The 27,931-nt window shown below is 35.5% G+C and overlaps 1 long non-coding RNA gene across 1 annotated transcript; it reads right to left on the bottom strand.

Moving 5' to 3' along the window:
- Positions 1-535: 535 nt before the first annotated feature.
- Positions 536-12,819, bottom strand: LOC103105980 (uncharacterized). The gene is made up of 2 exons (XR_464255.3): positions 12,639-12,819; positions 536-1,672 (listed from the first exon to the last, which is right to left on the bottom strand). It is a non-coding gene; the product is annotated as an uncharacterized LOC103105980 (long non-coding RNA).
- Positions 12,820-27,931: the final 15,112 nt, after the last annotated feature.

Below are 27,931 nucleotides of genomic sequence, written 5' to 3'. Positions count from 1 at the left end.
AAAATGCTGGACCTGTATTCAAATCCAGCTTCAGATGCTTACTAGCTTTGTGATCCTAGCCAACTCACTTAACCTTTGCCTTGGTTTCATCAACTGTGAAATAGGGATTGTAATTATACTTACCTACTAGGGCTGTCATGGAAATTGAATGTGATTATTTGTAAAAACAAAATATTTCCATTATGTTATTAACACCAAGAAACAAGGTTTTTAAGTCTTGTCCTCTGAGAAATCAGTATAACCTAGGTGTTCTTGCTTCATGCAAATAAATATTCATAACATCATAGGCCTTTACAGATAAGGAAAATGAGGCTGAGTGACCTATTCAAGGTCACACAGATAGCAAGTGATATACAGGAGTTATTTGGAGACAGATTCAATGTTTTACTAAAAGGAGGGAAATTAATTGTGAGAGTGGGATTAGATGGAGCAAGGTTTCAGTCATGGTGTACAAACAAAGCCTTAGACAACGCAAATTCTCAATAAATTTTTAATTGAATAGTCATATGTATAATTAGAAAAATGATGGAATCTCATTCAGTGGGCATGATGGTTTAATGGCAAAATGTAATGATTCCCATTATATAAACATTCCGTGATGGACAAGAAATCCATGTGAACTTGTAAAGCCAATGGCATTTGTGACTAAGTTAACAGGAAAGAACAGACCCTCCCCCAATCATCTAAAGCATTGTGCTAATGTGCACGTTGTTATGTTGCTTTTTGATAGGTCACTCAAAGCAAACTGAAAACCTTTGTCCAAACTGAGTATCTAGAATTTAGATTATATATTAAGGCACATATAAGAAAACCACCACCACCACCCAGTGAAGAAAGGCAGATTAGAACTTGAATAAAATGAGGGACAGAATAGTTGAATGTCATTTCCTTTTTCCTGCTCTATAATTAGTCAGTGTTTCTAGATCAGGTATTCTCTCTGTAAAACTCAGAGACCACTGCCCCCCCTTTTCATTACTCTCTATGATGCTTTTTTTGTCTCTTGTGAATATTGTACAATTTTTTTGTTGCATATCCAACAACTCTCATGTAATACTGCATATGTTGATAAAATGAATCTATAGTCTTTTCCCAGGATCATCTTTTGCTGCATCACAGTTAGGTTCCCACTCTTTTGTTGTAGCCTTTGTTGCAATCTTTGATATGTTTCCTGCATGTTTCTGCATATGTGCTTTTGACTTTCTATAATTCTTTGGAAGTTTTCATTGGAAGTCTTCCTCAATGTCTTGCAAATTTTAGTAGTTGTGGGCCATACTGTGTTGCAGAAATTCTTGCTTCTTGTGAATCTGTGTGATGCTCTCTGGACATTCCTTGTTGCTTCCCTTGTCCCCATGGAACCTCAGAGGTTTTGCTCCTTATTTCATTTGTGACTCTGGAATCTTAAACTGTCCTTTCTCAAGCCATTTCTGAAACCCTTGAATGTCTTTTCCCATACCCAGCATCTCACTTTGTATGTCTTGCATTCCTCTTTCCATGGCTTGCATCCCTCCTTGTATATCTTTCATCTCTCTTTGTACATCTTGCATCCCTCTTTGCATGGCTTGCATTCCTCTTTGTAAGTCTTGCATCCCTCTTTGTATGTCTTGCATCTCTCTTTGCATGGCTTGCATCCCTCTTTGCAAGTTTAGTATCACTCCTTGCCTGTCTTGCATCTCTATGTATACAGAAAAAGGAATACATTAAACATATAATATATATCTACAGTACTTGTGTAATTTAACTTTGATTTTCATGTGAAAAAATTCACTTCAAATATTCATTACAGAGCTCCCATACAAAAGCAGTTCTATTTGTCTAGTTAATTTTAGGGTTTGTGCTGCAACAACCTGAGGTGTTAAAGGCAATAAGGAGAAAGACCATAAGGATTTGTACTCATATAGTGATGGTTATAAAACACTTTATAAGTGTTATTTTATTGATGACCTAATGTCTTTTCCCGACAATGTGAATAAGAAACTGAAAATGAAGTTTAAAACTGTTGATTTACAGCAGGTCTTCTGGATGCAGCATTGTTATTTACAAAACTAATTCCTGCTTCTGTTCTTTCTTTAGTGCTAAAGTACCATCAGGCTTACTTATCCTTCATTTAGTATTGATACACAACACAACATTTATTTTGGTAATGAGGATAGGATTCTGTTAAATATAGGAAATTGTAAGCAGGACAACTTAAAGAAAAAAAAAACACTTCCATTAAGTAGCTATGAACAGTCTCCAAGCTGGAATATCATAATGTTTGTTCATAATATAAATGGAGACCTATTGAAGTTTTGTCTCAATCTCCATAGAGTTGTGTAATTAGAAAATTTTGTACCCTTGGACTTCATCTCCCAGCATCCCTTTCCCTTCATCTTCACATTTACGTTTGTTACATGTGTATATAGTTTGGTAACTCTACTCTAGCTCTCACTCTTTTCCTGCATATGCATCTGGATGAGTGAGCTCTCTCTTTTTCTCTAACCTCTTATTTTCTTTTTTTGCTTCAAGTTATTATTAATAAATCTTATTAAATATAATACTTGGAGTATTTTGGATATTAATTTTTAATCTTACAGAATCATTATCTAAGGAGACTCTTTCACTTGGAAATAAATTACATGAAAGACCTTGACCATATATGTCAACCACTGGGGCCAAAATATAGATTTGATGGACTTGTGAAATCATTGAAAGTTCATTTCTCACCATCTATGTTCAGTGACTATTAAATGGTTAATTTCATAAATGAAACAGCTTGATTAGGTCATCAATGCTTGTGTTGCAGAGTTGTGCCAAATAACACATTAAACTATGGGATTTCATAGATATCATGTCCTATGATGATACTTTATAAAGGACAATGACATCAGTCAATAGTTTCTCATTTCTGGACTTAGCTTCAATGTCTCATCCTTCACCAGATATAGGGAAACAAATTTCAATATCATTGTTCACAATATCCCATTAGGAAATTCTTTCAATTCAGTTGAACAAATATTCATTTAAGTATTTTCTATGTGAATGCCTGGGATTCTAAAGACCAAAAAAGAAATAAATCCATATCTTAAGAAGCATATTCTTCCTGAGCATGGAGAGGAAATAACTTTCACAAACAGATAATATGATATGATGAGGAGGGAAAGAGCACTACCAACTGAGGGAAATCAGAGAGGTTTCAAGAAAAATTCACAACTGAATTGAAAGGAACAAGTGCTAAATTGGAATAACCCATGTGATGATGTATGAAGTTTTGGGATCTGATTGTTTGACTGAATCATAGCAGGGCATAATATTAATTAAGAATGTTAAGGGAAATGGGATTTATAATGCAGAATGCTTTACAATGCCCTCAACAGGAAAGTAGTTAGATCTGTGGTTTAGGAAGATTAAATTGAAAACTGTGGGTATAAGCCAAAAAGAAGTTTTCTATTTTGTTTTCCTTCTAGAATTACTTGATGACTAGGATGGAGAAGTGACAATTATGGCCTAACCACATAAGAGAAGGCAGATATTTTAGGGGTATTATCAATGATATTTGGCAATTGACTGGATATAAGAAGTGAGAAAATCAAGAATGAAGGGTAGAATCGATGATTTGTTCAGGAGCTCAGCAAAACAGAAAAATACATGATTAAAAAAAATCTGATCACCATGATAGGCACAACAACTTCTGTTGAGACTATGAAGAGTTATACTGACCCCAGAGTTTGCATATCCAAGTACTAGGAGGAAAGATTCCTTAAGTCACTTTGAGATACAATACTTCCAAAATCCAAAAGGACACCAAAGAATACTTTCAAAATCCATCAGAAGGATGCCTAAGAATTTTCCTAGCAACTCACATCCCCTGATATCATGAACTTGATAATTTACAAGACAGCAAAACTTTAGATTTGTATCCTATTCAGATAGGAGCCTGAAAACAGTGCCTAGGGGTGAAATGTCATAAGAAGGTAGCCAAATTTCAGTGGTGCCTCGGGATACATCAATATTTACAAAAATTCTCACATATGTTTGACTATAGTAATGAAGTTATTGCAATTGTAGGGCATCAACAAATCAGTAACACATTAAGGAATTGTGTATTTCGTAGCCAAAAACTCTATTCAGATATTGAAATGACTCTGAAGCACATGGTATACTACTTTGTATAATTTACTAAAGGTAACTATTTTATCTTGGGAAAGAACCAAAAAGCCTTGGTCAAGATTACAAACTGATATGACCCGCTGATTGTGATAAACTTCTTCCAAGGAGGATTTCAAATGAGCTTTAAATTTATGCATCAATAATTAGTTCTAGACAGATTTTTTTTTTTTTGCAACACAGATTGTCAAATAATTCTGACAATAGTTTTGAATTTGCCTTACTTGGGTTTGAATAGTTTATGGATAGCAAGCCAATGTAATATTTAACATAATTAATAAACTGGCTTCTAACTTGAATCTTTTTTATTTCTCCCTTCTTCCATGTTCTGATATTCACTTAAGACCTGACTCCCACTCCTTATACCAAGATATTCCTGCTTACACTTTCATTCAAACTCTCTGATTCACTGGTCATGGTTGGGGCATCCGAACATTCTTCATTCTCTATCACCACTTTCAGATTCAGTCTACTACCATTACCCCTAAGTCTCTCTAGTTTGGTGGTTCAAAATATTCAAATTTATTAAGCAATTCAAAACATAGTGACTTTATCAACCCAAAGACATTCTCTTTCCTTAATGAGTTCAGTTTCTGGCTCATAAATTTTGTTTCCGTCACAACTCCTATGCTTCACCATGCATAGGGATATTCACTTAAATACCTAAAATTTCACAGTTCCCATCTCCTTCATTTTAACAACCATTTTATTCCAGTTATCCCATCTTTTGGCCTTAGTTTCATCATCTGTAAAACAAATGTACTGGTTCATATATTTTGAGCTAAAGGTACCATCACCTGATAAACCTATTTAACATGATAAATCATCTTTAAGGTAAATCATATAAACCTCTTATTATAAATATGAGGAAACTGAGGTCCATAGAAGCTGTCTTGCCCAAGGTCATACAGATATTGGGCACCAAATCCATAACAAGAACTGAAGTTTGGCATTCTGCTCATGTATCTGTGTGACTCTTGAATTCAAGTTTTTCAAAGGTCCATATCAGGTGTATTCATCATCTCTGACTAAACTCATTTAGTAATGAGCCTAATTTTGTTGAGGGTATATTTATGCCTTGCCTATTAGTTATACTATATAGCAAAGACCCTGAAGAGGTCTCTTGGGATACATCCCAACCAAGGATATTCTAACAGGAAAAGATTGAGCCTACTGATCGGTTAAAATGAGTATTCACCATTAGCATCTTGAAAGTAACTACATAGTTAATAGGACAATTTTCTTAAAGGCACCAATTTAGAGTTTGTGAGGTATTTTAATAGGAATATACATAGAGGGGAAAACACATGAAGTATTTCATTCTCATGAATCACTTATAAAAGAAACAACAAATATAAATCTATAGAAATTTTGGCCAACTAAAATACTAGATTAAATGAAATGATTAATCAATTTAGCAGGGGAGAAATGTTCTTTATATCATAATTTGAAAGAAGAAACCTCTTGATCATCTAATTATAAATCATTGCTAATGTATCTGTGGGTCCACTTCTTTTGCCAATGATATGTTAAAAACTATTAATTTTCTAGATATGAATTTTTTTGTTGGCCTCGAAGCCAGTTCAATGAGATTCTCCTTTACCATTGGCAAGGATCAAAAGGAAAAAATAAAATAGGCCTGTGCTGTCTTCAAAAATGTATATATCACCACTCCAGTCAAATTCAGTGTGCTGGAGCTAGTGTTGGCAGAATTGCCATAGAAATCATTTCCTGTGTGTGGCATTAATGCATGTGTATTTCCTGAAGTCAGAAGAAAAGATATATATTGAATTTAAACTATATCCACAGTATAAGAAAATGAAAAGTGAAAGCTTGCTGATTGCCACATTGCTATGGAAGAGAGTAGCATTCTCAGGGGCTTTGCTGGCCACCTGGTACAACCAAATCTCTCATTTTACAAAGTAAAATGAAAATATGCACAAGAGATGGAGGCAAGATGGAGTGATGAAATGAACATTTTTGCTTACCTTGCCTAGCACCCACCTTCTACACTAATTTCAAAAATGCAGTTTTTGAGATGAAATTTGGAATGGGAAAGCCACGAAAAGTTTGCAATGAATAAATTTTCCATGAGGGCAGCTTAGAGAGGAAGAGATATTCATGGATCCTGGGGTTGGAGCTGATCAAGAACTTGTATAAAGGCAACAACAGTAGGTAGTATTCCGGTACCCAGTGATGGAAAGAGGATTGAGACAGAGGAACAAAGAAGGCAGTATTAGGCCAGAAAGAAATTCCAGGGGAATTCCTAAACTAGTGCTGCATTCAGGAATGGGGGTTATATGGCATCTATTTCCTGTTATCTACCTCTTGGTCACAAATCCAGAGTGAAAAGATGTGAGTGACTGTGAGCCCCAGATATGGGGCCTAACTGAGCAAAGGACAAGGAAATATCTATGTGACTGAGTTCAGGAGTAGAATTGTAATTCAGTTCTCTTCTTTATCTCTGTAATAGAATAACAAGAGCAGGAATCCTACACCTAAAAAGAGCCAACACTTGAGTCACTCTCAACCTGCAGAACTTCAGAATGGCCTGATAGTGATGATCACATCAGAAGTTTGAGGAAATACAATCATTATAAGCCAAACAAGCCAAACCTTGGTCAGAAATTTGTAAAACTCAGACCAATAGGATAATGAACAGACATGTCACTTTAGGAGCACTAAAAGCTTACAGATCCCCAAATTAAATTGCAAAAGCAGCAGAGAGAAAAAAGTACATCACCCTTTCTTTTGTAAAGGACAATCTCATTGAACTGGCTTTGAGGCCAACAAAGAAATAATGCATTATAGTTCTTGAAGACAAGGTAAGAGAATATCTTCTAGGAGAAAGTTATGAACAATAGTGCCAAAATTTCCTAAAAAAAATTGAAGAGGATGAAAATTGAAAAAGTACATGGTGGTCATGGGTTAAGTAGAGACCAATGAGAGGACAATTTTAGATATATTAGGAATTAGAGCCAGTTTTCAAGGGGAGAAAGAAAGAAGGGTGAGGAAGGAAAATAATTGGGAATAAAGAACTTTTTAAAAATTGGTAAAGGAGAGGGAGTGTTATGGCATCATAGTTATATGGGATAGAAAGGTCAAGAAAGGTTTTTATTTTCTTTTTTACAGATTGCTCTGATTATTTTTGTAAAGGATAAGAAGAAGCCAGTGGAGTAAGAGAGATTAAAAATGTATGAGACAGAGTTGATGATTGCTTCAGCATGGTCCTGGAGGAAAGTGGATCAAGGACACAGGTGGAGAGATTAACCTCAGTGAAAAGCGGATATTTTTATCCCTTTCTAATCAGAAGGAAAAAAAAAAACTGGTTTTGCTGAGTTCAGATTCTCTGAATCTCCATGAAACCAAAGGCTTCATTTGCTTATAAATTTGGTATTTGGGATGTTTTGGAGCAGGAGAGAAGAGAAGATTTGGAAGATAAAGAGAACTAAGATAATCCAATAGTAGGAGAACTCTGAGCAGCATTAAGGGTCCAAATCAATTTAGACAATAGGAATTCATAGGATTTTACCATCCATGGATATTTTTAATTAAAGTATTATTAAATTGCAGTTCTACTATATATGACACCACCCATCTATTCAGGTAAATAAGGGAGGAGAAAGTCAAGGCTCACCAGATTAGGAATAGAGATGTTAAGTATACCAGCAAGCATCTACTTTAAGGTCTAGGTGTCTAATATGACAATTAATTAAATCCTTCTATTACTTTCAAAATGGCAGAATGTTTTAGCATTAGGAGCAGAAACTTCATTGGAAAAAAGGCAAATTGAAATGATGTTGCCAAAGGAAAAAAGAGAGGGGAGAGGAATATGAAGAAAATTATTCTTGGCCAATCTTCCAGTTTAGATTTGAGAGAATAAATTCATCCTATTTAACTATATCCATAACCAGGAAAAGCAGACTGAAAGGACTTTCAAAGGCAGATTTCTGTTGTAGAAAAATAAAATGCCATTAAGCATTTAAGGTTTCAATGGTCATTTTTTTTACTTCATAAATATTAAAGGAGAATCAAAGCTTCTAACTACCCAACTGCTGTAAATGATGGTGATCAATCACAGGGAAGCAGATGAGGCTGCCTGTGAGGAGGTTAGAAAGGATCAATATGGTTCCCTAGCAACAGATCTGCATGCCTAGAGTTCCTGCAGCCACTAGGGACCATTCAATCCCTGACCTGACCCACTAAATCAAGACAGTCTTTTTTTCTATATTTCCATAGTGCAAACTTAGAGAATACATTTCCAAAGAATAAATATTGCATATTTATTAAATAAATCCATGACAAAAATGAATTTCCCATGCAGAAAAAGCTAATTAAATTACATTTTGTGCAAAATGATATTTAATCTGACCTAAATAGTATTTTATAGTGGAATTGGAGGTGCAAAGAAATTTTATGGGTTTTGTTCAGCAATGCTAAATCATAGACATTGTTTTCTTCTCTTTGTATGCTTGGGAACAGAACTTCAGGGAAGGGGAAATACTTTTGCATTAAACCTATTTTTAATTTTCTTCACCTAAAAAGCATTAATTTTTTTCTCCTTTTTACCTCTCTCACTAAAGGGAAAAAATAAAAAAAAAACAAAGCTTTTTAAACAAATATACATAATTAAACAATGAAATCCTTATGTTAAGTGACAATTTTTCACATAAAAATCAAAGACTTTGAAGTCTGGAATAATTTTTCTTTAAAAATCAAAGGTGAAGAACATCTTTTCTATGGAAAAATAAATGTAAAATGGGTCCCTATTCTGACCTTAAAAATTTATAGTAATTCTCTTATTGTATTTTTGTCATTTCTTTTCTCATTAAACCTCCTTTCTTTCAGGATATTCAGTTCAAGGACAGCAAAAATTAAAGCTTCAGCCTTTCATTACTGATTATATGGCAAGGTCATTTCATTGAGTGAGTTAATGTACATATGATTGCAGCTTATGCTTGCATTTCCAACCAAACTGCTGATTGGGGAGGACAGCAAATTTTTCTACCACCACCTACCCCCCCAAACTTTAATTCATGGGACCATGGATGAGCTGAGGGGTTATCTAATCCAATCCCTCATTTCATAGATGGACAAACTGAGGCCTGGAGGGATTAAGTGATGTCCCCAAACTAGTAAGTAGCAGAGCCAGTATTTTATTTTAACATAGATTCTCTGATTCTAAATCCCATGGTTCTCCTTCTGTCCTATCCCAAACAAATGAATGAGATAATGAGTTGATTTCCTTCCATTTTTCCTTTCAAGATATGAAACAAATAAATCTGTGAAAAGATTTGCCTCATGAAAAGGTTCAAAATTTTTAAAAGATACCCATGCCACCAAGATATCTCTTCTTTTATAAATAAAATTTCCCTATTTTGGCTTAAAGCATCATGCCTCTATAAGTCTCTATTTAACATGTAAAGTACCTTTGGTAAAGATTGATACATAGCCCTCTATCACATCCATCAGTACCTTAAGGATGCTTAGAATGTTAAAGATTATTACAAATCTATTTTCTAGCAAGTAAGTTAGGATTAAGGAGGACACAAATCCCACTGTACTGTGCTCTAGTTAGCACACATCTAAAATGTCATGTTCAATTATGGAGATGATTTAAGAAACATACTGACAACCTGGAAAGCAAACAGAGAAAAGAACCTGGGGATGAGCAACCTGAAGGTCCAGGAACGTGGAAATTGGTTGACAGACCAGAGATTTAACCTAGAGAAAATACACTGAGGTCATGATAGTTATCATATATACATATATATATATATATTTAACAGTTCACCATTTGAAAGAAGGATTAGACTTGTTCCAAATAGCTCCAAACAAGGAGAAATTTCATTGAAAGAAGAGGGAAATTTAGTCTAGATATTTGCAAAAATTAAACCAAAAACAAAATGCCTCAAGCCATGCAAAAATGGAATAGGCCACCTTAGAAGTAGGCTGGCAGTATTGGGGGAATGCATTTTATAGATTCCCTTTAGACATTAATAATTTTAGAGTCTGTCTCTATTTTGGTTTAATGGACAATCCCATCTAACATATGTTTTGGCCTCCTTTACCAAAAGGTCCCTTTGATATCTTTGGCAAGGTCAGCCAAAAGGCAACATTTATACTGTTGTAAATCCCAAGGCCAACAACAGACTTTCAAATTAGAAAGTCTCTCTCCCTTCTCCTGGAATAACACACTGCCTTCTAATCTAGTGGCTGAGTATTTGTAAATCCAGCATGATAAGACATTGACTAATGCCACACTTTGAGAGCTTCTGGCATAGAGAATTGAAATATGATGAAGCTGGATGTAGAAAGAGATTTTTCTCTGTAGTCAAAGGTCTTGGGTTGAATCCTACTTCAGATGTTAACTACCAGTGTGACCCTGGGCAAAGTCATTTTATCTCCTTTGATCTCAGTTTTCCTCATGTTTAACATTTGGAAATGGGTGTGGATGGTTTCAAAAATCCCTTCAAACTCTAGAGCTACTATTTTATGAGATTTGTTTAATTTTGACCTCTTGACACATATAGGTGTGAAACCATGAGCAAAGCCCAGAAGTTTAGTTTCCCAGGCAGCTAAGACATGGCATTGGGGCAACTAAGAAGCATGTAGTTGGGAGGTCTTGGGTTCAAAACAGACTTTAGACACTTCCTAGCTGTGAGACCTTGGGCAAGTCATTTAACCCCAACAGCCTAGCCTTTGCTGCTCTTCTGTCTTAGCATTGAAACCAACACAAAAATTAAGAGTTTTAAAAAATACTTTATGTCATTGATGAGCTGCTGATATATATTGATGAAAGAAATTTCCATGCTTCCACCTTGACAGAAAACATAGTCTAAGGCCTTTCCTTAATCTGTCCACCCCAAAAGAAAATGTGATTAGAGATTGGTCATACAGCCTGGGAATGGAGGGGAGACTTCAGGCCTTTAGAAACCTAGTAGATACCTTTGCATAACTCAGTTTGCCCTTGATAAAAAATACAACTGAAGCTTTTTATCGGTCATAGATTGAAAACTCTTAGGCTATGAAAATCGTGTCTGTTGACTTTTTTGTACAATTACAGAGTCAAGTATAACAATAATTGTTAAGTAATTTAATAACATCTCTATACCCATATTAGGTGCTTTGAGAAATAGGAAAAAAAAGAAAATATGATACCCTCTTTCAAGGAGCTTATATCAAAGTTTGGAAAATTAATTATAGAAGTAGAAACTGAACTAAGAAGTTGTTACTAGGTATGTAAAAGGAATTTGGAAAGAGAGCAGTGTGTGACCAAAAGAGCTGGCAAAGATGAGACTTGATCATGGTATTGGAAGACAGCCTAAGGTTTAGTTCATTAATCATGGAGTTTAAACCCTTCAAATTGTGGAAAACTGAGCCCTATACAACACTGTAACTCCCATTTCATACCCTTTCACCGGCTGTCCCTGAAACCTGGAATGTTCTTCCCTACCTCCACCACTTATTTATCTGTCTATTCAAATGTCAGCTCAAAACCTAGTTTGAGCAGGAAACTATTCTATTCCCCAAGCAGCTAGTGCCCTCCCCTCTGAGATTACTTTCCATTTACTCTGTATTTACCTAATATATACTCAGTCATTTATATGTTGCCTCCCCCATTAGAATACAAATTTCTTAAAGGCAAGGATTGTTTTTGCCTTTCTATTCTCAGATGTTGGCACCACATCTCTGGGTAAACAGTAGGTGTTTAATAAGTGCTTATTTACTGATTTAAAGCAGCTAGTCAGGAGGCAGCTAGGTAGCCCAGTGGATTGAGAGCCAGACCTAGAAACAGGATGCCCTAGGTTCAAATCTGGCCTCAGAAACTTCCCAGCTGTGTGACCCTGGGCAAGTCACTTGACCCCCAGTGCCTAGCCCTTACCTTGGAACCAATCCATGATGGAAGGTTAGGCTTTTTAAAAAAGCAGCTAGTCAATAGGAGAGGCTTTATTGTAAGCTATTACTCTATAGCACACTGTCCCAATGGAAGAGGATGAAATTCTAGGGCAAATGGAATAGAAAAAAAGCATGGACAAAAATCCCATTAGTTGTAAGTGATAGCAGCCTACCCAATTAGAACACAAAAATCTGTGTTGTGTGTAGTAAAAGGCAAGGTTATGAGAGTAGAGCCAAATTTGACAACATCTCAATTATATCAGAATTTTGTGTTGTTTTATATATATGTATATATATAAAACATATTTATATATATATATGTGTATATATATATATATACATATATATATATATATATATATATATATATATATATATATATATATATATATATATAAATCAACAGCTGAGAGAATCCAGAAGCACTCAGAGGTATTTTCTAGACTGTAATTAACCCTGACCTTTGACAAGAAATTCTCATCATCCTCCAAATCCTCCAGTATTCACTATGCCCAAGATCTCAGGCACTTCATAGAAGAACCCAGCACAAGACAGAGAATAGGGAAGCACTCAGCGGGAGAGTTACCCAGGCATACCAGATCACACTTCTCCCACAAAGAGGATCCGGCTCTTTCAGTCTCTCTTCTGCCAAGACAAATAGTTCTGCAACTGCAGTATAGTAAGCCAGTTTAGTTCAAACACGAAATGAGAGTCTCACTCCCCACTAAGTCTGTTGCCTGCGGGCAGCCTTTTAAGGAGAGGATCAGGGTTCTAATTAAGACCAGAGGCAGCTGCTGCCCTCCTGCTCTCCTACCCTCACAGTTCAATGATCTTGCTTCCTTGATTGTGGTAACAGCGTAAAGGTGTTCATCTCTCTTACATCTAGGAATCACGGAAAAGCCTCCTAAAAATGCTAAGTGCTACAGCTATTTTGGAAGTAACACGCTGTGCCCACGGTAATGAAAAGAGGGTTTTTTTTTTTTTATTCATACTGTAGGGATAAAATTACGAATATCGTCTTCTAGATATGAGAAGACAAACCTGATCGCTCCTTTCCAGAGGCGGGGCATGGAATATTACATTTTAAAACATTTTAATGCATTAATGAGTTCTGTTGATTTTGTACTTCTTTGGAATATAATTCTTTCCTCACATTATTAACCATAACAATAGAAGTAGATGGCACAGTGTTTAGCATTCTGGACTTGGACTAAAGAAGATCAAAATTCAAATCCACCCTCAGACATTTACTGATTATGACTCCAGGCAAGTCACCTCATTTCTATCAGCCTCAGTCTCATTATTTGTAAAAACTGGAAATGCTAATAATACCCCACCTACCAGCCAGAGTTGTGAGAATAAAATGAGTCTATATTTGTAATGTGCTTCATCTTATTACTTTAAAAAATAATTAATTTTTGAATTGAAAATTTTTATTTAATTGATTAGAATATTTTTTCCATGGTTACATGATTCATGTTGTTTCCCTCCCCTCCTCCCCTCTCACCCCATAGCCAGGAAGCAATTCCACTTGGTTTTACATGTGTCATTGATCATGTCATTACTTTTTAAGGAATTTCTTTATTATATGAAGGGATTCTCTGGGAGAAGAGAAGCAGAAGGATACAAGGGAAATTTAAGTGGCTTAAGAACAAAATATATCACTAAAATTTACTTTAAAATACCTTCTGTTCAAATTGATCACATACCACTTAAAACTGCATTTTATGTTTTCAATCAACAAAAATTTTCCTTCTTTCTCTATCAATACAACTTCACCCTAATTGAAAATGTAAAGGACAATAAAATTCATATTGTCAAGAAAAACAAATTTCTACATTTACCTTGTGAAAAACATGTCTCATTTTATACTCTGATTCCTTCACTTCTTTAATAAGAAGATGGATAGCATCTTTCATTAGTTTTTTGGAACGGTGATTGGTGGTTGTGTTCATCAGACTTCCCAAGTATTTAAAAGTTTTGTCTTTACCATATTATTGTCACTGTAGAAATTATTCTCCTGGTTCTGTTCACTTCACTCTACATAAAATAGTTCATACAAATCTTTCCAGGTATTTCCATAAGCATCCTATTTATTATCTCTAACAGCACAAATGTGTTCATATAAACATACCATAACAAGTTCTTTCATTTCCCAACTTATGGGTATTTCCTCTTTGTCACCTTAAGAAGATCTATAAATTTTTATTGTACAAACTTAGGTTTTTTTTTTCATTTGTACTAATCCCTCCCTTAATATAACCTCTCTCTTATTCTCCTTATTACTTTCCCCCTGTTATTTCTCTGAGTGAAAAATGTATTTTGTGTATTCTTCCCACCTTTGATCAGTTTAAGTGAGTGTATTATAAAGTTTCAGTTGCTCCCTATCCCTATCCTTAATGACCCCTGAACTTAATGGCCTTAGGGAAGACACATGGATCATCTCCCAATATTGCAATATAAGTTCCAGGTTTTCTGGGCAAGATATTCTTGGCTTTAAACCTATACCCTTTGTCTTCTGGAATATTGTATTCCAGACTCTCCATTCCTTTATAATTGTGGCTTCTTAGCCATATGGGAAGCTGATTGTATTTCCTCTATATTTGAGTTTTTTCTTCCTGGCTTCTAGCAACATTTTTTTTTACCTTGAAGCTCTAAATTTTGACTATTTGGGGATTTTGTTATACTATTCTCTTTGATATTCTATCTAATATTCTATTTCATACTATAATATGGGTTTTCATATTCCTGGGAGTTTTCATTTGAAAACTTTTTTCAGGAAATATTTTTAATTTGTCCTTTTGTTCCAAGAGATCTGGGCAGTTTTCTTTTAAGATGTCTTGAAATACAGATTCTAGGGTTTTTTTTTATCATGGCATTCAGATAGTTCATTGATTTTTGATATTTTTTTCTCATCTATTTTCCAGAAAAAGCATTTTTGCTATGGAAATTCTTAAATTTACTATTTTTTCATTTTTTAAAAATATCTCTTTACTTTCATTGACTTATATTTGGTCCATTACAATTTTTCAAGGCTTTTGTTGTTTGGGCAAGGTTTTGTACTTCCTGTGTGAAACTTTTAATTTCCTTTTCAAAGAGTCCTTCCGTATGTCTTGTTTCTTTTCTATTTTTTCTCTAGAACTCTCATTTTATTTAAAAATTATTTTAAACTCTTTTTTAAAGACCTATAACCTCTTCTTTTATCTCTCTTAGGAATTTTTGTTGAGTTTATGCCCAACCCGTATTTTTGTTTGAAATGTTACTAGTAAATAATTTGGAGTCATTCCTTTTTCTGGGTATGTTGAGCTTAAGAGATTTTTATAGTGGACTTTAGACTTCCATGTTGGAACTGTCCTCTGTGTACTTCCTGAGGGAAGGTTTATGCTAATCCCTTTACTGTTTTCTCTGAGTATTGAGTGTTGTGTTATTCTAAGATCTCAAGAGCAGCTCAAGCTGAGGACTTCCAAGCTTTCAAAATGATCTGGACCAGTGATAAATCTGCTGGTTTCTCTCCTAGGCTGAGCTCTGCAAATCCCTCACCTGAGTTTGGATATGAACAGTTATAGGCTGGTCTCAGCCACTCTCAAACAACTGGAAGTTCTGTAGGTTCAGGGTGACAGAATCTCAGCCCCCTTTTGGTCTGAGATTCTTGTCCTGATTATTCCTCTGCAACCTTCTGTTTGGGCTAGAATATAGAACTTGGATTCTGCTTTGGTCCTGGGGTCTGATTTGTGTAAGTGTTGCTTGATTCTTAATTTCTTCCCAGGGCTTGTGACTACTTCTTATTCTGAAATGTCACCCATGGATACAAATTCCCTCATTAATTCACTCGGAATCTGTGACTCAGAGCTAAGTAGTAGATAGCAAAGATGACCAATGATAGCCACTCTTCATAATGCCCCACTATATGTTTGAGAATTCTGCTTGCCCTAGTGTACACTGTCTCCCTGTGCTAGAATGCTCTGCCTGGTGTCTTCCTGGCCAAACTTCATTTTCAGTGTCCACAGGAATCTTTTTCTATCTCTTTATGCTGAACTGGGCTAGAAAAGTATCTCATGAATTTTTCTTGGATTTTCCCATCAGGATTCTGTTGGGTTCAATTTCTAAATCTGGAGGTGTCTTGAGGGGTTAGGGGTATTGTTTCTGCTCTCAATCATACACCATTTTAAATGAAAGAATCTTCTATTAGAAAAGAAGGACTCTGGAGAAAAGTGATCAAATTCTTGAAGGTAGAATAGTTGTTCTTTTCAATTTTCCTGCCTGGAAAAGGGTTGATAAATGCAAATTACAATCAAATCAGGGCATTCCATAAACATCTCACACATTTCTAGTACAGCTCAGTTAGCTGACAAACCACCGTCATCAGGCCAAGAGTCTGCCAAGTAACCTGTGAAATTGCATCTTGAAGTAGCCCACAAAGATTACCGTTCAGAGATGTCCTTCTACTTTTTAAGTAGTGAGAGATCTCACAGGACCCCACCTTGATCTGAAACAGGTTCAGGTTTTATTCCAGGTTTTGACTTGTCACTGCTGGAACAGACAGAAGCCCTGTCTGGTTAGGCAGCATCTAATAGGAACCCTGGGGGTGAATACATAATATCAATAAAGAAGTTAGTTTAATGACATTGAGCATGAGCCTAGGTCTACCCTTATTTGGTCCAACAGAAAAACAGATGTGCCTGTCACAGGTTCTCCTGTAATGTGACAAGTGGTTGAAATGTTTGATTTCAAAGACAAAGATGGTAATAAATGCAGGAAAAGGTCCAGTTCATCTCAATTATGATCAGTGACAAAATTTTTCCCTCTATTTTTCTGCAAGTTGTTTAAATTGGTCACTTAGAAACTGCTGCAAATAGTACTGAGAAATCAGTTCTTTATTAGACAAGAGAATTTGAGGTCCTCCTATATGCAAAGACTTTGTATGATATTCAGAACAAAGATGAGAAATTCAGAGGCAGTCTGGGTATTCCTTCAAACAGAACATTTTAGTCATTCACCTACTATGTGTCAGACACTATGCTAAACCCTGGGGTTATAAAGAAAAGAGAAAGACTTTGTTCTTAAGGAGTTCACAATCTCATGGGACAGACAACAAGGAAGCAAATATACATATACAAGCTTTATTCAGAATAAGTAGAAAATAATTGAGAGAGAGAAGTATTAAATTAAAAAGGATTGGGAAAGACTTCCCATAGAAAATAAATATTTTTTTAAATTTGAGATTTAAAGGAAGCCAGTGAAGGCAAGGATCAGGTCTCTTCTTATTCCAGGCATAAGGAACAGCCAGAAAACTATTTGGAGTCAATAGATGAAATTCATTTTGGGGGGAGCAGTGAGGAGTACAATGTCAACTGAACCAAAGAATTCCCTTTTGTTTGGGGATAGTTAATGGAATTCTGGCTGCCTTCCCTTAGTTGAATTCATTATATCTAACTACATGCCATGGAAATATATTGCTTTTTCCAGGGCAGTTCAAGGACACTCACACTAGCCACCTGGCCTGGATGGCATAAAAAACCTGTAGCGGTTTAGAGGAAAGATTATCGAAAGTTTTGAACAACAAACCTAGGAGATAACAGGACTTAATATTGAGTATGTGTCTACATGTTGGTTGGAGGTGACATGATCAGACCTGTGCTTAATGAGAACCACTCTTGTGGCTGAATCAAGGATGGATTGGAGGAGGGAGAGATTTAAATCAGGGAGACCCAGCATCAAGCTATTTCAATAATCCAAGCATATGATGATGAGGACCTTTACCACTGTGGTGAGAGTGTCAAAGGAGAAAAGGAGGCTTATTCAGGAGATGAAAGTGAAACCAACAGGCCTTGCCAATAGATTGATTGCTTATGGGGGTGGGGGTGTATGTGAGGGTAATGGGGAGTTGAAGATGACACTTAGGCTTCATACCTGAGGACTGGGTGGATAGTGTTGCCCTTTATGGTAATAAGGAAATGAAGGGAGGAGGCTTTGGGGGAAGATAATGAGTTCTGTTTTAGATCCATTTAGTTTAAGATGCCCAATGGAAATTTGGTTCAAGATGTTCTGAAAGAGAGATGGAGATGGGAGATTAGAGGTCAGCAGAGAGATTGGGGCAGGATGCCTTGTTCATTTTATGATGGTACATAGAAACAGAATTTTAATCAAGTAGAAATTCAAAAATGGGCACATTCCACTAATGCTTCTCTATTTTGTCCTAGGTACTCAAGATCCTGGGATTCATAGTCATGAAAAGCATTTTATTTGAGGCAGTTGGATACTCCTCTATACCTTAGTAGATGCCTTAGAGGTCAGAGCTAAGTAAGTGATAGGAGATTTGAAGGCAGGATTTTTTGATTCAGATCCCTTTGGCCAAAAGAAGGTAGCATAGTCCTTGATCCAGAATGCCTCTTAGCATCTAAGAATATAGATTTCACTGTAAATTAATGACAATAACTCATATTTTCAAAGTAATTTGAGGTTACAAAATATTGCCTTACACAAGGAATATAGATACTTTGATTCTCATCTTGTAGATGATTTGGTTTTATAAACTAAAACTATAGTTAGAAGAAGTTAGTTCAGGGACTTGCTCAAAGTCACACATCTAGGAAATGTTGGGGACAACTGAAACAATAAGCCTGTTAGATTCTTTCCACTATATCTTTATCCCTCATTGTTTTTCCTGGATATGAAAACAAAACAGGTAGAGAATGCATTTTTTGTGGCATATGAGGGAGAACTCCAGGATTTATTCTCATATTCAATGAAATCCTGCTTAAGGATGGTTAATGGAATGCTGACTATCTTAATTTACTAAGAATTGAATTTTATTATACCTGTCAACATGCAGTGGAAATGATACTCACACTGGCCACATGATCTTTATGACTGTTGCCTGCTTTTACCCATGCAACATCGTCCTCTCACAGGCAGCCAGCACAAACATATCATCTTGACTTTAGAGAGCTGGTGGAGAAAAAACCTTTTATTATCTCAGGTTTCTTATTAAAACAAAACCCATACAATATAGACAAAAGACATTAGCAATAACAGAATAAGAAATCACAGAGTATTTAAAGTCTAAAAGGAGAGGGAGGGAGGGGGACAGATAGAGAGAGAGAGAGAGAGAGAGAGAGAGAGAGAGAGAGAGAGAGAGAGAGAGAGAGAGGAGAAACAAGAGAAGACAAGAGAAGAGAAGTCAGGGATAAAAACAAAAAATACAGAGATCATCAGTTTGTGCCAAAGAGAAGCAAAAGGATGAATCCATTCTCAGTTTTTAAAAATCCTCCTTAGTATCATTATCATAAATCATGATCAATCTCTCCCTAGCAACATCTCTCACTGGACACAAAATTCACAATGTGGCTCTGTTCCCAAAGATTCTGCTTTTTTCCCTGGCAGAAGTCCTGAAGGAGGAGAGGAGCAAAGCTCAATTAATTCCCTTTTCTTTCCAATTACTTTTTGATACACCTAGGAAAGCTTTGCCTTGTCTAACTCACGCCCTACCACCACCCTCCAGCCATTACCCGGCCCACTAATCAAGCTTTTGTTTTTTAAGAATGCTCAATAAAGTCCTTCCTGATATATGGTATGTCTTAGAATCTCATTTTCTGAAATCTGTTAACTTGAGTGTTTCTGAGTAGGTGGAAAATCCCCAGCTGCATTTGCAGAGTAATAACTGAAGGCAGCATTTATTCTCAAACAGATAAAAATAAGGAAGAAGCTCTAGGGTGGGAAGAGCTTTGAAATCATCATCAGAAGTCCTGGGTAATTTGGGTATTCATTTCTTTTTCATTTATAAAATAAGGACACTTACAATCATCTATATCACAATTTGTTTTTAGTGACAATCAAATAAGGAAATATGCAAAGTGATATAAATGAAAGTAATATTATTAAAATATACTAATATTTTCTCTAATAGCCATAGGCTACAGAGGGTCCATGCTAAATCATATCATTCAAAAGTCAGTTTTTAACCTTTTATTTTCTTAGCTTTCACAGTCAAAGAGTTATAAGTAGGGTGGACCTTGGACATTGACCCAGGCCTGACACCTGTCAAGGGCGTACTTCCTCCCTGATATAATCTGTTCTAATCATCCTTGCCTCCCCCTAGTTCACCAGGTCCTGAGGATCCTATTACTCTGCTTTTTTAAATACAAAGATTTTCCTCCAATTTTCAAGCATTTTTTCCTTCTACCTCATCAACCCTAGTTATTCATTCACTACTTATTTCAGGAAAGGAGTAACTTTCTTTTTTATTGGTCCTCTGGAATTATAATTGATTATTAAGGTGATTAGAGTTAAGTCTTTCAGAATTGTTCATTTTTACAGTGTTGATATTTTAGTACAGACTGTTTTCCTGGTTCTGCTTACTTTATGCTGTCTATTCACACAGGTCTTCATAGGTTTGTTTTTTTTTTCCTCAAATTGTCACTTTCTTCATTTCTTATAGCACAATAGTACAACAAGCTAATAGAATAAGTCAACATAAAGTATTTATTAATTGCTTACTATGTGCCAGCCACTGTGTTAGATGATGAACATACAATATGATTAGAAATATAGTTCCTCTTTTGAGGAGCTTAGTCTAGGGGAAGAAGACAATCTACAAAAGAGAGCTGAAAAGGGTGGAAGGTGGAGAAATTTCAGAACAAAGTTTGGAGAATGACACATGGCCACACTTCTTAAATGGAAGTTCTATAAACAGCCATCAAAGTAAAGGGGAAGGCCTGAGAGTCAGAGGCTATATCCAATATGTGAGTTATGGGACTAAAATGAGCTTCTCAGAGCAGTGTCCAGATTGCATACTGGAAAGTAACTAAATTCCATTACATTCACAAACTATAATTTGTTCAGCTATTCCCCAGTTGATGGGAACTCCTACTTTCTAATTCTTTGCTACCACAAAAAGAACTGCCATAAATATTTTTGTACATATAGGACTGTTTCTTATTACTCTGATTTCCTTGGGGTATATGGGCCTAGTAGTGGTATTTTTTAAGTCAAATGGATTCAATGTTGAATTACTTTGGAGGCAAAGTTCCAAATTGCTTTCCAGAAAGATTATACCAATTCAAAACTTCACCAACAATGCATCAATGTGTCTGTTTCTCCACATCCATTCTAACATGTGCTATATTCCTTTTCATCTTTTTTTCAGTCAACTTTGCCAATTTAAGGTGTGAAATGGAACCTCATCATTGCCTTTAATTGGATTTCTCTAATTATTAGTATTTAAAACATTTTTCATTTGGCTTGACTTCCTTCCCTTAAAGACAGCCTGTTTGTATCCTCTGATGATTTATCAATTAAGGAATGGCTCTTATAAAGAAAGGACTCTGTTTCTTATATATTTTAGAAATTAGACCTTTATCAACAAAACTTACTCTAAAGTTGTTTTCCAGTTTAACAGTTTCCCATCTTATCTTAGCTGCATTGTATTTATTTGGATAAAACCTTTTTAATTTTATGTAATTGAATTGTCTAATTTATCTTCTGTTATTCTCCTATTCTAGTGATGGTGAACCTGTGGCATAGGTGCCAAAGATGGCACACCCTCCCAACTCCTAGTTCATTACTAGAAAGGCAGAGGGACTGGGGCAGAGCTGCTCCCTTTCCCCTCCCCACCTTGCCTGACATTTTTTTCACATTCCCCCACCCCGCCTCCCAGCAGCCCAATGGAGCACTTTCTCTCTCCCATGTATGGGATAACACCACCTCCCCATCCTGTATCCAGCATATGTGAGGAGGAGCATGGCACATGGTCTCAAGGGGTTCGCCATGTTACTCAGTCTGGAGGTGGGGGTGGGGTCCAGAACTCCATCTCTAAAAGGTTTGCCTTCACTCTCTTTTCTTGATCAGGAATGATTTCTCTACCAATCTGCCCTTGACTTAGGAACATACTTTCAACATGCTTAGCATGATTCAATTACCTGTCTAAAACCAATTCCTCAAGAGAAGTTAAACTTTTTTTATTATCTCATTTTTAATTATGTACTTCAACAAAACTTCTATTTGTGTTCAGTTTTTCAAAATCAAAAGATTATTTTCTTTGTCAGATAAAACAGAAACAAAATGAGAAGTAAATAAGTCTGACTTCTCTGTTATCTATTATCATGGCCTCCATCAATAAACAGTGGTGCCATCACTTCTTTAATATTCTTTCCCCCAGAATAACTTAAGAAAAAAATCATCAAAAACCAAAACAAAACATTGTTTTTACTGTTCCTAGATTTCTTCATTAGCCTCAACTGATTCTGACCCTCAGCATTCCTTACAATATCCTTACACTTTTGTAGTCTCCTTCTGAAACCTGCCCTTGAATCTCCCTATTATATTTGATCTTTTAAAACCAAAAATGGTCAGTTAGTTCCCTTTGAACTCACAATGGTATCCTTTCACAGGGAGAGAATTTTATCTAAATATTTAAAATTTATTTTTCCTTTATTGAGTTGGATTTAAACTGTTTATTGTATTTATATATTATTATACATAAATTATATTATAATTTTAAATTACATTTGATATTTATATATTATTTTAAATTTTTAAATAAATTTTAAAACACCATTTTAGAAAAAAGCCTCCATTTTAATGTAACAGGCAGTTCTAACTTTTATGTTTGGTTTCACTTTACCTCAGATGCCTAGGACATGATTTACCAAAAGATCAAATTAATGTGTCTGTGTTGAGCATTTGAGGTCAAAGGCAGATTAACAGTCTAGGATCTCTATTCTTCTGCCCTTTCCCCTGGAATAGAAGGAACTGCTTCCCAAGCTGGTGGCTTACCAGCTTTGAGACTACTATGACTATGTATTTTCTGTATAAGTATCTGTGGGAAATAGCTCATATTCAGAGTCCCATTAGACCCATAGACACATCCTTTCTCTATGTGCCAATCAATATTTCTCTCTGCTTTGGCTTTTTAACTTTACATGCAATAAAACCCATTTACTGATTTCTATACTAAATAGTAAGTAGTATGAATTTTTTTTTCCATTGTGACACTTTTTTCTCTTTGTGCCTTAATAATTTTATTCTTTTGATCTTTCCATCTCTCATGGGTTGGTTTTCCCTATAAAAGATTAGTTATATGAGATCCTACCCATCCCTTTTTTAAATCTCTAGAAATTTGCTCCCTTTGGATCTAGGGCATCTTTCAGATTGTATCCATTTTTCCACTCTCATCATAGGTTCTAAGATGGAATGGTTATTTTCTTCTAAGGGTTCATCATTTCTACTTCAGCAACCAGTTACCTATTCTTGGTTAGATTAAACCCCCCAAATAGCTCTGCTTTCATTGCTTCTGCCATCAGTTGAATCATGCACTTATTATAAAGTCAATCTGAGGATTAATTAGCTACTTGGTTTTTGGCAGAAATTGAGTCACAATGAATTCTTGGATAACTGAAATCTTCTGTCACTACTTATATCATGCCTTTCTGTAAGGGTTAAAAATTAAAGGGTTGGACTAAATTTATAAGAATGTGGTCTCCAGAAATTATTACTCAAGTCAAAATGACTTTATAGAATTTTATTTATAAAATAGAGGGAAAGAGTGAAAGTAAGGAAATGAGAGAGAGTATATATTTACTTGGGCCTGGTCTGAACCAGGTAGGGCTTCAGAGGCCCCAGCAAAGAGACCCAGAAGTAATTAAATTTAAAAAAAAAGAAGTAAATTAAACAAGGGTTCTAGCCAGAAGGCCTCCTCCAAGACAAAGGGCCTCTCTAGAGGCTAGTACCTCCAGAAAGCCAGGGAAAGGGAGTCAGCCTTTTTAACTCACCTATGTGGTAGTCCTAAAGGAAAATTGAAAAGCAGTCTGAGGTCCCAAGCCAGAGCTCCTCCAGGGCCAAGTTTGAAGTGAAAGAGCTGGTCACAGGAAGTTCTTCCTTTCATCACTTCCTGTGCCTTCCTTCTGCTTTACGTGGACCAACTACAGTTTTAGCTTTTGCTTAGGACTGCCCAGGGGACAGCCAGTGGGTTTTGATTCATCACTCACTAATGCACATGTGGGTCACAGACCTCCCCATACATAAGAATAAGTGGGGTGTATAGGCTTTTGGTGATTAAATCTAAAAATAGGCATGGAAGAGTTAATCCAATCTTCACATTTGGGCTGAGCTTTTGATCTCTTTCAGAGGTTCTTTAAGACATTTCTTCTTTCTGCCCAAGTCACCTGTGATATACATAAAAATTCAATCCTTACATAAGCAAAATTGAAATAGCCTTTTTCTCTAGCTATCCAAACTATCTTTGGAAATAGAGGCAATGGTGTGATATTCAGCTCCATCTCCCCTCTTCATTGTGCAAGTACATTTCAATGGCTTCATAGCATTTCTTAGGTTTAAATTATCACAGGTTATATTCTTATTGGTTATATTCTTTAAATTATGGGACTGATGTGTTATTTTCTTTTTTCATTTTCTTTTTACTTTGCATATTATTTTTTATTTAAGTATTTTTCAGTTTTTCAATGGTTGTTTGATTCATGTTCTTTTCCTTCCCTTTTCCCTCCCCACTCCCAGAATCAACAAGCAATTCCACTGGGTTACACATATATTATCACTCAATACCTATTTCTATATTATTCATTTTTGTAATAAAGTAATCTTTTAAAAACCAAAACCCCATATCCTATACCCATACAAACAAGTGATGAATCAAATGTTTTCTTTCTGTGTTTCTACTCCGACAGTTCTTTCTCTCTATGTGAATAGAATTCTTTCTCACAAGTCCCTCAGGATTGTCCTGGATCATTGCATTGCTTTTAGTATCGGAGTTGATTACATAGGATCATCCCATGGTATTTCAGTTTCTGTGTGCAATATTGTCCTGGTTCTGCTCATTTCACTCCATATCAGTTCATGGGGGGTTTTGAAGCTCATATAGAAAATAAGCAACTTATCGTTCCTTATTGCTTAGTATTTCATCACCATCATATATCATATATCTTTTGCTTGGTTTTAAATTTCTTCCTTTCCCATAGATCTGACAGTGATATTATTCATGTTCACCTAATTTATTTGTGATTTCACTCTTTATATTTAAGTCATTTACACATTTTGAATTTATTTTGATACAGGGTATAAGATGTTGATTTTTTCCACACTATTTTCCCATTTTCCTAGCTTTTTTTTTTGTCAAAAAGTGAATTCTTGTTCCAAAAGCTAGGATCTTTGGGTTTATCAAACACTAGTTTGCTGAGGTCATTTACCTCTAGTCTATTCCATTGATCCACCCTTTTATCTCTAAGCCAGTACCATATTGTTTTGATAATCACTGCTTTGTAGTACAGTTTAAGATCTGATACTGCTAGGCCCTGATCCTTACCATTTTTTTTCATTACTTCCCTTGATATTCTTGGTCTTTTGTCCTTCCAGATGAACTTTGTTATACTTTTTCTAATTCTATAAAAATTTTGGTAGTTCTGGTGTTTTTTTTTTTCAAAAGACAGCAGATGAATCACTTTCAACTTAATTTATTTTAAAGCAGACTTATTTAATGCCATTTTGGAGTATGTACAAACACTGTGCTGGCACTGGGGATACAAAAACAAACATAAAAATTCCCTGTCCTCAAAGTACTGAACCAAAGAAGACTTCTCTTCTCTGGAGATGACTCTGAAAAACAAGGCAATAATGAGAAACTGAAGAGGCTACCAGTGAATTGAGCTCTTGGAAGACTGATGGGGGAAAATTATAACTTATGATATCACACAAGGTAACATTCCTGGACAGTACAGTATGCCATGATTGCAAGTCTCTGGATTTTTGTCAAATACTGTATCATTTTAGGAGCTAAACAGACTCTAAAGGTTCTCAAAGGGGATTGTTGAGAAGAACTTCAAGAGTAGGGGTACCTTTTTCAGAAAGATGTTTTTGCCCTAGTTCTCAATCTGAACTGCTGGGAGCCATCTGGCATACAAAAGCATACCAAATGCTCCACAATATTTTTCAAACTGAGTATTATAGCACTAAATGCCCTTAAAAGCCATATTCCTGGGAGATCTAGATAGCTGAGTAAGTAATCAGGCCTAGAGACAAGATGTCCTGGATTCATATCTGACCTCAAATACTCCCTAACTTTGTGATCCAACTAAGGCATTTCACTTCAATTTTCTAGTTCTTGCCATTCTTCTGTCTAGGAATTGATATTTAGTATTCATTCTAAAACAAAAGGTATGGGTTTAAAATTTTTTATTTAAAGTAAATTAAAATATATTCTCTTTAGATGCCAATATGATATGATATTATAATCTTGGTTTCTTTTGTTGTTGCTTTTTATAGTAACAAAAATAATATTCAATTGTTTCACAGGATACCATGGAAATATTTTCTAGGTAAGTGGCAGGATGGAATGATGGAAAGTGTCCTTCACTGAAGCTGGATCAGAAAAACTGGTTTCGAATCCCAGCTCTGCCTCTATTTTGTTGAGTTAGTCACTGTCTGTACTTATTTCCTTTTCTTACTAATATTTTCACTCTCTCCTTCACAAAGTTGAATTGAAAAGATGAGATAGCATGATGTCTAAATGTTAGATGAAGGTCAAATTAGGAAGACCTGGGTCCAAGTTCTGTCTCAGTCATATAAAAGCTGTGTGACCAAGTGAAGCTACTTAACCTTCCAGTGTACCAGACAATTCTCAAATGCCATAAATTATCAGCAGTGGAAATTTCCACATTAGAGAGTACACCATAGCAATAAAATTACAGGTCTAGACTCCTTACCATCACCCTTGTTCCACTTTCATCCCTGAAATGTTTGAGTCAGTGTGGCATAGAGAACAGAGCAGACAATCTTAAACTTTAGTTCATGAACTCATAAAAACATCTTGATAATTGTTTTTCAATATAATTGGTTTCTTTTAGAACCCCAAATATTTTACTTTTATATACTTGAAAGCATTATTCAGAGAAGAGGTCTCATAAAAATGTTTAAGAACTTCTACGATAAACTGCTGGATGATTTCAGGAAGATTTGCTTTAATGTAAAACTCCATGTCCAATAAATAGTTCTAAGGTCATTAAATATCACTGAGCCTCAGTTTCCTTATCTATAAAATAAAGACAATAAAATCTATAGTTACTACCTCATAAGGTTCTTTGGAGGATCAAATAAAACCATGTATTTAGAGCACTTTATAAACTAGAATGTAAATCAATAGTATTAAATTAATGTCAATGATATCATCTGAAAGACTGTGAAAGTAATGATGACAGAAGAGAATGCTAGAACTAGGAATATCTTTTTGTCTAAGTCAAGAAATGTCAATAGAACCTCAAAGCATTGGCCATATGAGAGATTGACTATTGAACAGGAATGGTCCTTGATAATATTATGGGAGGAGAAACGAGGATACAATTAGAAAAGTATCTTTTTTCTAATTAATTTATTAAAGAACAATAGCTATGGAGCTGGAAGGGACCTCAATGGCTATAAAGTCTAAAGATCTAATTTTATAGAGGGTTAAATTGCATATCCTAAATCAGTGATGGTGAATCTTTTAGAGGGGCGAGTGATGTGAGAAATGTCCTCAGGCTCATATGAAGAGAGGGAGGGGAGCAGCCTGGTCCATCATCCCTCTGGCTTTCTAGCAACTGTAAACCTTAACATTTCTTAGACTTATGAATGTTGGAAATTTCACCATTGGGAAATTTCATACTGGAAAAAATTTCCTACTGATAGTAAGAACTCTATTGGAATGTGAAACCCCTTGCCATGGGAGGATCCTTCTCCTCCCTACTTAAGACTACTTTAGGACAGAAACCTTTTGCTAAACAATGGAAAGGTCTTTGACCTATGCTTAAGCATAGAACAGGAAGTTCTTTGAGTCATGATTGATTTTAGAATTGATACAATAGAGATACTTGGAATGACAGAACCAGGTCTTGGAAAATACGATCTC

The sequence above is a fragment of the Monodelphis domestica genome, chromosome 3, assembly GCF_027887165.1.
Source record: "Monodelphis domestica isolate mMonDom1 chromosome 3, mMonDom1.pri, whole genome shotgun sequence".
Taxonomy (NCBI): Eukaryota; Metazoa; Chordata; class Mammalia; order Didelphimorphia; family Didelphidae; genus Monodelphis; species Monodelphis domestica.
The sequence above is the reverse complement of the archived record's forward strand: the minus strand, read 5'-3'. Positions and strand labels throughout refer to the sequence as shown.